Genomic DNA, 13,925 nt, shown 5'->3' with positions numbered 1-13,925 from the left:
GGTGATTTCTGAAATTATTTTGAAAACCTCATTATTTTGAGTTGATCACATTTTGAAAAGGTGATTTATCAGGAAGAGTCAATCCTCCTGACAGCAAAAGCCTATGCTAGAAGAGGAATAGGCCATTCAGTCCTTTATATCCTTTCTCCCATTCAATTAAGAACATGGCTGAACATCTTAACTCCATCCACCTACAGTCAAAGCTCCGTTAATCTCAGCTTTGAAATATTTAATTAGTTTCAGTCAAAACCTTTTGGAGGAGTAGCGTGGGAAGATAGAATAAAGAGTTCTGTGTCTCCTGTTTCTGTGAAGTAGTGTTTCCTGACATCATCCCCAACTACCAGATCTAATCATAACGCAATTCCCCCTTTGTTAATAAAAACCAAAAGAACTGTGGATGCTGTAAATCAGGAACAAAAACAGAAGTTGCTGGAAAAGTTCAGCAGGTCTGGCAGCAGCTGTGAAGAAGAAAATCAGAGCTAACATTTTGTGTCCGGTTCTGAGGAAGGATCACCGGACCTGAAACGTTAACTTTGATTTCTTTCTTCACAGATGCTGCCAGACCTGCTGAACTTTTCCAGCAACTTCCGTTTTTGACCTCATTTTTTGATGCTTTTTGTCTGTCAAATCCTCCAATCATCTTAAACACCCCAGTTAGATTACCCACCATTAACTCATATCCAACATGATGGGATACACTGTAGAGTCTCCTACGTCCCCTACAGTGCACGACCATCTTTTGGAAAAAAAACCTCTAAGACTACAGGTATTATACCAAGAATGAGGAGAGTGAAAATGGAAGTTATACTGGAAACCAGAGTTGCAGAAATATTTCTGTCGTTGTTTTCCAGTGCAGAAAAGCAGTACCATAAATCAGTTGACTGAATGGCTGGCTCATTCCTCTAAAGTCAAAAGTCACATGACACCAGGTTATAGGCCAACAGGTTTATTTGGAAACACTAGCTTTTGGGCCGTTCCCACTTCCTCAGGTGTACTCCAAAAACTACTGCATTCAAATAAACCTGTTGGACTATATCCTGGTGTTTTATGATTTTTGACCTTGTCCAACACTGGTACCTCCACATCATTCCTCTAAGACAGTTCTTGGCCTGATTCCAATTAGGTCACTGACCAGCATTGTGTTTAATTATTCTGTGGCACGCTAGTATGAGAGTGGATATGCTCGGTAGGGCTTTGCAAAGACAACTGAGAGGACACAAACAATTTGCACCATGGAATTACAAGTACTCCCAGATCCTCACATCCAGATAAACACCAACTTGATCCAAGTAAAGTTCATCAACGAGGAATGGGTTTCTATGCAAATTCTGTTAAGTAGAAATTCCAATAACAGTATATTACCCCAATCCACCAATTTAATCTCATTTTACTCAATTCTTTCAATCCAAACAATATTGAACAGAAAGAACCTCATCCAAACTTAATACGACAGCATAATACGTTAACAATGAGCCTTTCTTGAAGAATAAAGAATCTCTATTTGTTGCGAGATTCTACTCTGTCAGTGGTGTTGCAATGGCTAGTATGTAATGGAGATGACAGGGGTCATGCCAGATAGCCAGTAACAGTGTCTCGATCATTGCCTGTTTTCAGGAAAACCAGCCTGTTATCTGTGTAGTGGGGGACTTTCCCAGGGATTATGGATTTATGGGACTGAAATCTCGCTCCCAGACAGAGGCTGGTATCAATGTATTGCTGGAGGAGCAGAGCTGCTGATCATGTAACCACTCAGGGCCGAGGATTTGAAAGGACCCAAGGTAACTAGCGCAAGGCCAAACAAAAAGGGACATATTGCCATAGAGTATGGGGATTTGCTGAGGAAACCGCAAGAACAGAGTGCAGTTGTAGCAGAACCTTAGAGGTGCTGAACCTTTGAAAGTTCATGGAAAAATAGAAATTACTTTCATCATGGATCCCGACTCATTCATGGGACTGCAGCTGCAGCAGCACAACTGGTCCTGTCTGGTACTGCTGGTGTAGGGCCCATTCCCTGGGACTTCTCCCAAACCCAAACCACCAATTTGCTAATCCCAAAACATGGGCATGCACAAACCCTGTAGGAACAGAAGAAATCCAGACCAGAATGCCTCCCAGGAGGCTTGTATAGTCTAAAATGGCAGGCTAGTAAAATAAGACAAATTATGGGAAAGTCTCAGAAGATCTTAGGTGGTTGATCATCTCCAAGTCAGCAAAGGCAGGAAGGGGTTCATAAGGTAGAGATGTGTCAGCAAAGGCTGGAGTGGGATTTCTGCTGTCATTCCTGTGCCTGATGATAAATCCCTTGATCAGGCACTAAGTGCCTTCGAAGGAGGGGCTATAACTTGGCCACACTCTCAACTCTGACAGCAGCCTGGCAGTGGGATGGAAGGCCATCGGGAACCTTCACAGAATGGAAGCAGAAAAGCCACAAAGTCCCCCCAACTGCAGCTCTGTCCAATCCAATGTTCAGCCACCAAACCTACCTGGTGAAGGGGTTGGGAACGGGTGCTCTTTTGGCTTTTTTGTGTGTTTAGCCCTGACAATATGTACCACAAAAATGGTGTTCTTTTCCAGATGGATATCTTGGGGCATATTTACAACACTAATTATTTGCAATGCTGTTATATCACAGATGTATACTTATAGCCTGCCTTCAGTATTTTGATGTTCCTACATAGCTAATCAACTGAAGGCTCTATACTGACTCCATTACACAGTGAGTGATCACAAGGGAATGTCATGTCATGGTGTCTTAAAAGTACTGGCCTGGCTCTTGTGGAATCTAGGCCTCAACACAAGAGAGAGGGCATTAAATTCCACCCATTGTCTTTTTGAATCCGTCAAGGTCATATCTGAAATGTTGTTATCATAGAAAGGGTTCTACTGCGTCAAAGTCAGTACATTAATATTCTCAAATCACTGAGTAACTCCAGTTAGAAACAAAACCTTATAATAATTTATGCTGTATACGAAGCAGCTTTCTGTAAAAAAAATTGTATCATTATTGGCCCAAAGTGCAAGTTAGGCCAAGTTGTCAAATTAATCTTTTCTCATACGCATCTAAAAAAATCATAATTTATATTGACTTTTTTTGCAGAACTAATTACATTGTCATTAAGATGCTCGTCGTGTCTATCCTCATGAGCAATTGTAGTGGAATTGTGTGAATGAATCTATTCAGTTGTCACTGGGCCGGAAATTAAAATCAAAAGGTTAAATCTTTCCAATATTCTCCAGTGTGTATTGCTTGAGGGGTAATTATATTCCCTCATCACATTCCTAAGGCATTAAGAGGTTGAAAAAGCAACCAAAAAAATCTCAGTGTTGAAAATAAGTCTTGAATCTGTCATTATTTAAATCAGCAAGATGTTAATTACACCAGTCATATACATCAGCCCTTTCACTGATAAATATTTCATGAAATATAAATCCAGACTTCTCGACTCTTATCAAAGGCGTAATTTATCATTTAAGAAACATTTGCAAGCTTGTTTAAAGGAGAGAACTGACAAAATGAGTAACAAATCTAGCTGGATCTATTCACACGGTCAGCAAATGAGTCATGTTAGTGAGATCGATGCAATTTCCTGCAGCAACGCCAATTCTCCATCAGGTGAATCTTAAAAAGGTAAAGTCGCCATAGTTCCACCAGACCATACAGCTGTTCTCCATTACACAGAGAGACACATGGCAGAAGTTTCTGCAGGGCTACCGAGCGTCTGGCAAGGGGAAATGTTATGAAGGAGAGTGCTTCATGATAGCCTCAGCTGGTGTGGGATTTGGACCCATGCTGTTGGCATCACTCTGCATCACAGAGTGGCATCCAGCCAACTGAACTGGTTGGTTATGTGAATGGCAAATGCACAGCGATGCCAAAAGTGTGGGTTCAATTCCCACACCAGCTGAGGTTAGCATGCAGCACTCTTCTTCTGACTCTCTCCCCTCAAGAGGTTTTGAGACCCTCAGGTTAAACCACCACCATTTGCCTCTCTGTCACAAATGAGAGAGCAGCTGGTCCAGTAGGACAGTTTGCTTTTAGGAGAACCTTAACTGGGGCCTTAAAGAGACAAACCATGTTAGCAACTAAACCCTCACAAGCAGTTCCTGTAAAGACTAAACATTGGCAATGCTAAATTATGTTAACGAGTCATAAGAAAGTATTTGCCCAGAACATACTGATATACACGTAGCATCACATTCTACTTAATGACTTTGGCTTTTACATTCTAATCAAATTTACATTTATATTCCACTCATTGGCTCTGTGAAACCCCAAACTGGTTGTGGTATTTGACCAGCTTCCAGTTGGCACAAATGGAGATGGTAAAGTCTGGTAAAACAGCAAGTGCAGTGTAGAAACTGCTCCCCGTTGTTGTCCTAACACAGTGGGGAGCTTCCCGACAGCATGTCAAGGGCAGGCTGCAAGACAGATGAGCTGCCTGCTCCATGAAGACAGTGAGCCAATTTGCACAATTAAAGCTCCTGTTAAAAAAAACTATTCTATGGGGTCACTGGCAATGCCAATGGCAGAGTGTTTTCCTCACACTCTCACAGAGATTACCAGCTTCACCATGGCAGCTCCCCTGTGGCAGTCCAGTAGGCTGTCATAGCCAGATCAAGTATAGTCCAAGAGCAGACCATGGACATCAAAGGCAGCTCCTGAAGCTTCAGAACATCTGCCACTTCGACAGAATATGCTGTATATCGCTCGAACCTTGAGATTTCAATGTTTAGTTACCTGTCCGATCCTAGCTGTCTGCTCTCCTGATGGCTCAGCTGAAGCTTCAAAGCTTCATAACAAATTAGGTCCCTAAGAGGTGATAAGATGCAATTTTACACCCCACTCTGCCTCCTTCAACAGATTTTCATCAGGTAGGATCTCATAATGAGATGCTTAAGGCTGGCCAGTTTTCATAGGTCAACAGCCAATGAGCTTCCTCTGAAATAATAGCCGAAAGTGTCCGAAATAATCATCTGTGGAAGGATAAATAGAGTCAACATTTCAAGTTCAATACAACTCTTCTTTGCAAGTGCTTCCTCTGGGCACTCCTTTGGACATGAAGCAGGTTGGCAGAATATTAATGAGACCTCAGCATTAAAATAGACCCAGTCTACCACTGAGCTGTATAGGATGAAAAAACCACCAACGGTTGCCCATGGAGTTCAATTCCTCAGTAATCTTCATGTTCAGAAACCTGATCTGCCTCTGATGAAGGAATATCATTGTTAATCATTTGCTGAATTTCAGTGAACTTGGTGAGAACCAGCCACTTATGGAAAATATAGAAGGAACAGAGATTGACAGGCTGCAAGAATCCTACAAAGTATGGACATCCCAGCAAGATTCCCAAGTAGCTATATATGCTCAGGCATAGAAACATGTTGCAGAACACTTGTTTTGGATTCACCAATCTTCATGTTTCATCATTTTTAGAGGTGTCTCTTTTAATCAGTGGTCACAAGCCAATATTTAAATCAGCAGATGGTTCAAAACCCAAATAAAAACTTGAGCAAACAAGCCTGGCCAACAATGAAGGATAACTGCATTGTTTGAGGTAGGATCTCATAATGAGATGCTTTCTGCAAATTTTCATTGAGGTATAGCAGAAGTTCTTCCAGTATTCTGAGACACCAAAAATATAATTGTCCAATAATACTTCTTATTGGTATTTGGGAAATCTTGTAGTCCTACAGTTTAAATGCAATGGCTGTTGTGAAGTCTTGGGGAATGTCCTGAAGATGTGAAATACATTGGAGAGTCATTTTTTTCTTTATGTTCATGATAATAACAATATTGTTTCCCACTTCTTAATGCCTTTTAGGGGCATTATTTACGCAGTCTGAATAAAATAATGTTCATTTAATTGCTGCATAATCATTAATTCAAATTAGATTGCTGCATTTAAATACGCAGGGAAAAGGCTGAGTTTAGAATCTGTTCCCTCTCCATGGAGTATCATTCCTACATACCAATGGGATGCTGATACTTCTGGAAAATAATATTCCTTATGATTCACAACTGAGACTTATGCAATATTGTGCTGTTCGGAAGCATGTCTCCCTCCTCTATAAAGGAGGCTCATTACTTGGACCCATTATCCACCACAGCCAGCTTCCTCCTGGATTTTGCTGCAAATCTGCATTAATAAAAAAACACAACAAATTCAATAGAAGATGCAGTTCGTCTCGAGCTTTGGTTCTGTCAATTTATAATCTTATTTCATTCTCCATGACTTCAACAGAACTGAATAAAAATAATTAAAGAGAAAGGCACTTTGGAAAGGAACTGATGAAAGGAAAGAGAAAAGTAAAACATGTGCATGCAGAAGTCTATAAAGTAGTGCAAAGGAAACTATGGAGTAAAAGTGTGAAGCAGAACATTGAAAGAAATTAGGGACATTTCAGACACAGATACAATAGGATCCTTTTTAATGGAGTGGAAACAAGCAGATTGAGGAAACAGCAACAGGTCATCTCCTAGGGGTCAGAATGTCCCACATGTGCACTGATCCAATCTCTACCCAGCCAAAGCTTCATCAACTAGTTTCAAATTTCATGTCACATTGACGATTAATTTTTTTTCTTTATTTTTAACACATCTTACCAGTTAGATTCATAGCTTCTGGCGTGGGGATTTGACAGCTGGAGTTTGTAAATGTAGGAGTCCAACTGCCTATCTTATGCCCATATTATCGATTAATGGTCATTTAAGGCACCATCATGCCAATTTTGTGTTTTTACCTATAGTGAATGGAGGACTATGCCAAGTGTGAAGACCAGCAGAATTCACTGAGCAGGCTGCTGGATGGACAAGGGGAGGATTGTCAAGATGAGTGATCACTCGGGTTGTTCCGTCTCTGAGCTGCTGAGCCTAATATTTTCCGCTCTGGTCTGTTATCAGTTTCTTTGTATTTTCAATTTTGCTCTTTATTAATAATTATTCCATGACTTCACTGAACAATCACAGTCACCTTGATGCTCTGTTCAAATATTGACCTAATTTTAATTGTGCTGCCCTATTTTGCTTCCTTGGGGAAAGCTACAATTGGAAAAGTGCTGGCATGATGGCATGTACATTCCATGAGGAATTCCTGAAAAATGAATATTACCTGAAAAATAAAAATTAGACACAAGAATTTCAGGCCAGGCACAACCCTGCAGCCAAATAGTTGTTAGTCTTGAGTTTCCATCCTTGGTAAACACAAAGATAAGTGACATGAGCATCGAAACATCAGATTTTTAGGATCAATTCGAGCGTATATATTACAAGTTAATAACTTATGATGTTGTAATGTTAATAATCTTATTTGAAAAAGTATTGTGAATATATCCCACAGGAATGCTATCCCACTTAAAATGGAACATGAGCTGCGCTCACTGCAGCAATCCTCATAAAAAAGAATTAAACATATTTATATGAATCGTTCAAATAGCACTTGCAATGTCCTTAGGAGAAAGGGACATAACACATGCCTAAAGTCTCAATATTTTGTCAATTGCTTTCAGTATAATAAGAATTTTGTACCTTAATCATTTCAGATGCTCAGATGTGGAGGTGATAGCCTGATGTTATTATAGCCAGGCTACTAATTCAGAAACAGCTAATATTCTGAGAATTTGGGTTCAAATCAAATTAAATCTGGCAGACGGTGGAATTTGAATTTTAAAAAAAATCTGTAATTAAGAATCTATTGATGACCGTCAAACCAATGTTAATTATCATTCAAACTGGTCCAGCTCACTAATGTCTTTCAGGGAAAGAAATCTACCAATTTTACCTTGTCTGGCCTTTATGTGATTTCTGGCCCACAGAAGTGTGGTTATCTTTAATCTGCCCTTTGAAATGGCCTGGCAAGCCATTGTTCAAAGGCAGCTAGAGACGGATGCAAGTCAGCAAAAACAGATCAATATCTGACCTCTTTGCCAGAGGGTTGGAAGTGATCGTGGAAGAAAGTGAATGCAGGACAACCTCAATCACAAGCTCTTCCTCCTGCCTGACATGCACTAGTGCTGTCCAGGTTCCTCATCACCATTATGCACTCAGATAACACAAGTTTCAATGTCACCATCAAGCACTCCATTTCCTGAAATCATAAATCGCTCAAGGACAGAATTCAATCCAAACCTGGTTGGAGTTTCTGCTAATAAATAAATTCCTAACCCTTTCAGCAGCCTCTGCATGAGGTTACCAAGTAGCATCAGATGAGAGATACCTTTTTCCGTAGGTGGTGCCTTGAGGGCTTTTAATCTATTTTAAAAGGCATTTAAGTGGTTTATGAAACCCTGGTAATCTGGCAAGTCCTTGATACTGGCTGTTTTGCAACCGCATTAATTTGACCCCAGGTCTGTAGATTTGAAATGTCACCACACTTTTTGAGTCTGTAGGGTTGGGCTTATTTAGTAGTGATAAAAAGAAATTCACTTGTCGTTAAGATTCATTAATCAATTTAGGTGTGATGCAAATTCAGCAATGAAAACAGCTTGTATTTAATAAGTTATTTAACATAATTGTTGCAAAGTTGAATAGAATACTTGTGGATTGGAAAGTAGGACATTAGAATTTGGTGTTTGTAAAATATTGATCAAATGAGAGGGGAAAGCAGTGTACGGTCCCTTTAAAAGATGATGTGCTTTTTCTAGGCTTAGAGAAAAAAAAGAAATCTGTGGGTAGCTCGTGGGATTTGTAGGTACACAGAGCATCTGAATCATAACATTTATAACAAAGGCTGTGTAGTTAGCAGTCCAAGCGCAGTTTTGTTTTGTTATCAAGATAACAAGTTTGAGTTTAGCCAATTACTTTAAACTAGGCCTTAAGATACTAAAAACAATTAAATTTAAAGCTGATGGTTTTGACAACACAGGCCAATCCTGTTGTAAGAAATTGATACGTCATCAAGGGTTTAAAGGATGGGGACAGTTGCAAAACTGGCAGACAGCAAACTGCCATCTGCTAAGAGATCAGTCCTCTCAGCTCTGAGAGAAAGCATCATCTAAATAAAGGTACCATGGCACTCTTAGTTAATAATCATGACAAAAGAATTTGATGGAGAAGGTGTTCCTGAAAGAAAATCGACGGAGAAGACACCAAATATCCTGGAAGATATAACCTGGCTGTAATTTTAGAATCATAGAATCCCAACATTGTGGAACAGGCCATTCGGCCCAACAGGTTCCACATGGCCCCTCCAAAGACCGTCCCACCAAGACCCATTCCCCCACCCTGTAACTTAGCTTTTCCCATGTCTAATCCACCTAACTTACACACCTCAGGGCACAGGGAATTTAGCATGGCCAATCAAATGTGAGGAAAATGGAGCACGCAGAGGAAACCCACGTAGACAGAGGGAGAATGTGCAAACTCCAAACAGACAGTCGCCTGAGGATGGATTCGAAACTGGGTCCCTGGTGCTATGAGGCTGCAGTGCTAGCCACTGAGCCACTGTGCCACCCAAAAGTGGCTATGCTCTTTTGAGAGACTAAGTTCTAAGTTTTTTTATTTTGGTTTATATAAGTGGGACTTGTATTTATTGGAAGAGCATACCATTATAATTTTGTTTTGTTTGTGAATAGTTAGTAGTTGGGGGGAATTGTTTGGTTTGTTAATCGTTCAGTTGATTTGTTCACTGTTAATGTTAGACAAATAAATTGTTACTCAACAAGTCAGTGTCAGGTGTTTATTTCAATAAGCCACTCCTTTATGACACATTGGGTGCGAGATGCAGGTTATATCACCTTTCTTACTTCTTTTAACATATTATAGGGCAAGGTGAGCCTCTTTGGATGTTTTGGTTTTAATTATCAGTGGGAGGGGTGGATAGGTGGGAGAGAAGATGGACAGGTATCCGGTCCTCCCACCCCACTGACCAATCCCCACCACTCCTTACGTGTACTCACCTATCACATCCCACCTGCCATCCCCAGCCCACCCCTCCTCTCTCTATTTATTCCTGAGCTCCCTTCCACCGCGCCCCCCATTTCTGAAGAAGGGTCCTGACCTGAAACGTCAAATTTCCTGCTCCTCTGATGTTGCCTGACCTGCTGTGTTCCTCCAGTTCCATACTGTATTATCAATAACTCATCAAAGCTTCTTCAACAGCACCTCCCAAACTCATGGCCCTTGCTGCCTGGAAGGACCAGTGGACCAAGTGCAACAGAACACTGACTTGACTTGGAAGTGCATTGTTTTTCCTTTATTGCCTAGAACAAAATAACTGGGTACAAGCAAGCTGCATGCTAATTTAGGAGAAAACAGACTTCATAATTAAACTGGGAAATGAAGGATGATACTTTTCAAAGTTTTATTGTGATGAAAGGTTGCTCAGTAAATTTTAAATTAAGAAAAAACATTAAGCGATTTCTAAACTGAATGTAAGCACTGTTGTAATTTGAAATTAACTTTCTACAATCTGAATTTAGGACATTTATTCAGTTACATGACATCATGGTGGTAACACTACAGCACACATAAAGTGTAGCAGTTCAAGAAAGTGGCTCATCACCACCTTCCCAATTGAAGTTTGGCATTTAATGGTGACCTTGCCAGCAATTGCCACAACACATCAACAAAATCAAAACTCGTGTAAACGTATCAGACCACAGAACAGCAATGACTGAAAGTGCAACTTATAATGAAAACATAACAAAAATTAGATTTACTTTGAAGTAGAACAGCAAAAGAAAGCTAAATAATTGAAAAGGCATTCAAATTACAATGCCATGTAACGTAATTAATGTCCTAAATTCGGATTGTAGAAAGTCAATTTCAAATTACAACAGTGCTTATATTTAGTTTAGAAATTGCTTAATGTTTTTTCTTAATTTAAAATTTACTGAGAAACCTTTCATTACAATAAAATATTGAAAAGCATCATCCCGCATTTCCCAGTTTAATTCTTAAGTCTTTTCTCCTAAATTAGGATGCAGCTTGCTTGTACCCAGGTATTTTGTTTCAAACACTGCACTAGAAATGGATTGTGTCCATCGATTTTGAAAGCAACACAAAGTGGGAAAATAAGACATTGAAGACACGGAATACTACTGAAAAATATACAATTGGAATATATGGTGTCACACCCAAAATGCATGTGCTCTTTTCTTGGCCATAATCAGTACGTTTTGTATGAAAAGAGATGTCTTGCTTTGTACTGTTGGAGTGTGCATTCTATTAATAATTCAGCTACATGTATTTGTGGGTTTAACTAAACTTATTTATTATCACACACATATCCAAAATTAATACAAAACCACTCACACCTGATCTTGTGTGGACACACAGGCAAACATTGAATACAGGCAAAAATTAGTACACTCATACGGATTACAATTAGTTCAGTCTCTGATGTTTAATCTCCGGCCTCCCATGTAACAGTTCTGTGATTCCTTAAATAGGTTTGATGCTTTAAAGTTGAAGTAAGAGTCTTGAAGAGTGAAGGATTCACTGCAGGCTGAGAACTTTCCTGTAACCACATAACTGGAAAGTTGGTGCTCAGTTGTACTTTGAAACTAGAGCAGCTTAGTAATGCTGGCTGTGTGATGACATGAAACTCAGTTCACGGGCTGGTTCTCACATTGGCTGAAGGCTGATGGGTCTGCTGGGTCTTCAGGCAATAAAATGTTCTGTTTCTGAAACAGTTGTGATTATGTGGGCACAGGGTTTAACAGTTACGAGACCCACCCTGTCTGGTTTTGATGGGGGAGCCATTGTGATAGAATGGGAAGTGACCATCAAGCTCCAACCTTCCCTGTTTTCCAATAAGACGCCTGTAGATAGGTATTCTGGAAACTCCAAGGACTCTGGGCGTTAGCCCATTCTCATTCAACAATGAAATGTTGTGATGGTGCCCTCATGTAAACTGATATTTAGTAAGGTATTCACCAGAGACTCAATACTGTCTGTAGTATAAAGCCAAAAATCAGCAGTTGCAACCACCCTAATAGCTGTGTGTCTCCAAAATGTATTGACTCACAATTTATAACTAGAACTGCACCACACATGACAATGGATTTCTATAAACTAATCCTATTGTCAATCTCTGATATTATTTATCAATTGTTGCATGTACAGTTGGCATATAAAGAATTAAATATCCCGTGAAGTATACCTATATACTGGAAGCTATTAAGTATTCAATTCAATTTGCAAAACTTTGCCTTGCAACTTTTTGAACAGCCTGGAAATCACTGACCTAAGATTTACTTTTATCATTTAAGAGTAAATCTCAGGAGATCTACTTGTTTCACTTTTGGAACTGCTGCATCACTTCACTTTCTAATTCAAGTACAGCGTACTAAATTTGTGCATTTGGCACTAAAAATAAGCAGTAGATTCAGAAACCTGGGTGCATAATTGTGCCAAAAATAGAGAAAAAAGTCAGCTGATGAAAGAGTTCTCCAACACATCAATGGATAAATGTATTAGTTAATGATAGCGGTATGTGGACTAGGAAAATAAATCAACAAACTCCCAGCTAGACCAACCTTGGGAACATTACAAATAGCCATTGTGTCCATTAGCTGAATGGTTCTGGTTCCTGATAAAACAGTTTCACTTCCATTGGAGCTGAAGAAGGTATCAGCAAAAACAGGACAAAATACTTCTGCAGTGCTCCCATTGATGCAACAGGTTAAGTGGGCAATTGGTTTTCATTGGTTGATGAGTTAGCCATTACAGGACATAGATGTCACCAACAGATGGTCAGAATGTCATGTAGACTAGATTAGGGTTTCTAATAGGCAGCTTCAGAGTCTGAAATTTGCCACTAGCAATGCAAATATGGGAAATTACCCCCATTTGTTAAAGGCCATCAGTGAATAATACAAGATAAGTCAATGTAATGCAAATGGGAAAAAGAGAACAAAGTAACATAATGGAGGGGAATATGTATTCAACAAAATCTCACATGATGTCTATAAACATAATAATTAGCTATTGAGTTAAAAATTAATTGTAAATTGATTCAAGATGACAGAATAGGCATATATTTGGTCACTCCCCTAATATTAACCCTTCTTTGGATAAGGCAGTATTTCAGAATGAAACAAAAACAGAAATTGTTGGAAAAGCTCAGCAGGTCTGGTACCATTTGTCGAGAGAAATCAAAATTCATGTTTCAGGCCCAGTGACCCTTCTTCAGAACATGTTCAGAACACTCTTCTTTGGATCACTGGTCCCGAAACTTTAACGCTGATTTCTCTCCACAGATGCTGCCAGACTTGTTGAGATTTTCCAGCAACTTCTGTTTTTGTTTCTGACTTCGAGCATCTGCAGTTCTTTCAGCTTTTATTTATATTTCAGAATGTATTGACATGCAGCCATTAATGACTTGATAAATCACACGAGTGAGGTTGAGTGATGCATGCAGTCGCAGGGTTTGAGTCCAAACTCATTTCCTTCAGGTTAACTGCAGTGTGTGGGGATGAGGAACAGGCTTTGCACATAGATTTATCATCAATTTTCAGTAAAACTCTATAATCCATCGTCTCAGACACTTGTAACTGTTGAAGGTTACCTGTTGTCATGCAACGTTGGTGGAAGAAGTTTATTTACACAAACCCTCGCCTTACAACAGAACTTAACAGTTAACACTCAGCAATGAAAACAGAGTTAATGCTTGCAATAATTTCACTGCAGTAAACTATAGTCCTGAAATAAGTACCGATGCATCTTGCACATTCATTGATTACAGTAATGGCATCCCTCCTCAAAAAAAACTCTTTCCCTCTATTGTGATTGTAATAAGATGCAAACAGTGGTTCAATACTTATTCTCTGGAATGTTACCTAAATCAAAAGAAACTGTAACAAGCAGCTCGTGAGAGCACTTACTTCACCATTTCTGAACCTCACTGCTCCATGTACCTTGCAACACTGTTACAAAATCACAAAGCTTGCTGATTGAGATCATTCTGGCTCTTTGAAAGTGTTAA

The 13,925-nt window shown here is 39.5% G+C and overlaps 1 protein-coding gene across 1 annotated transcript in view; it reads right to left on the bottom strand.

Annotated features, from left to right (window-relative positions):
- The window catches only part of LOC125465168 (hippocalcin-like protein 1), a 134,363-nt gene that overhangs the window by 20,064 nt on the left and 100,374 nt on the right, over positions 1 to 13,925 (bottom strand). The gene's annotated exons all lie outside the window — the stretch shown is intronic.

Source organism: Stegostoma tigrinum, chromosome 24 (assembly GCF_030684315.1).
Source record: "Stegostoma tigrinum isolate sSteTig4 chromosome 24, sSteTig4.hap1, whole genome shotgun sequence".
Lineage (NCBI taxonomy): Eukaryota > Metazoa > Chordata > Chondrichthyes > Orectolobiformes > Stegostomatidae > Stegostoma > Stegostoma tigrinum.
Note: the sequence above shows the minus strand (reverse complement) of the source record. Positions and strands in the feature narration are given on the sequence as shown.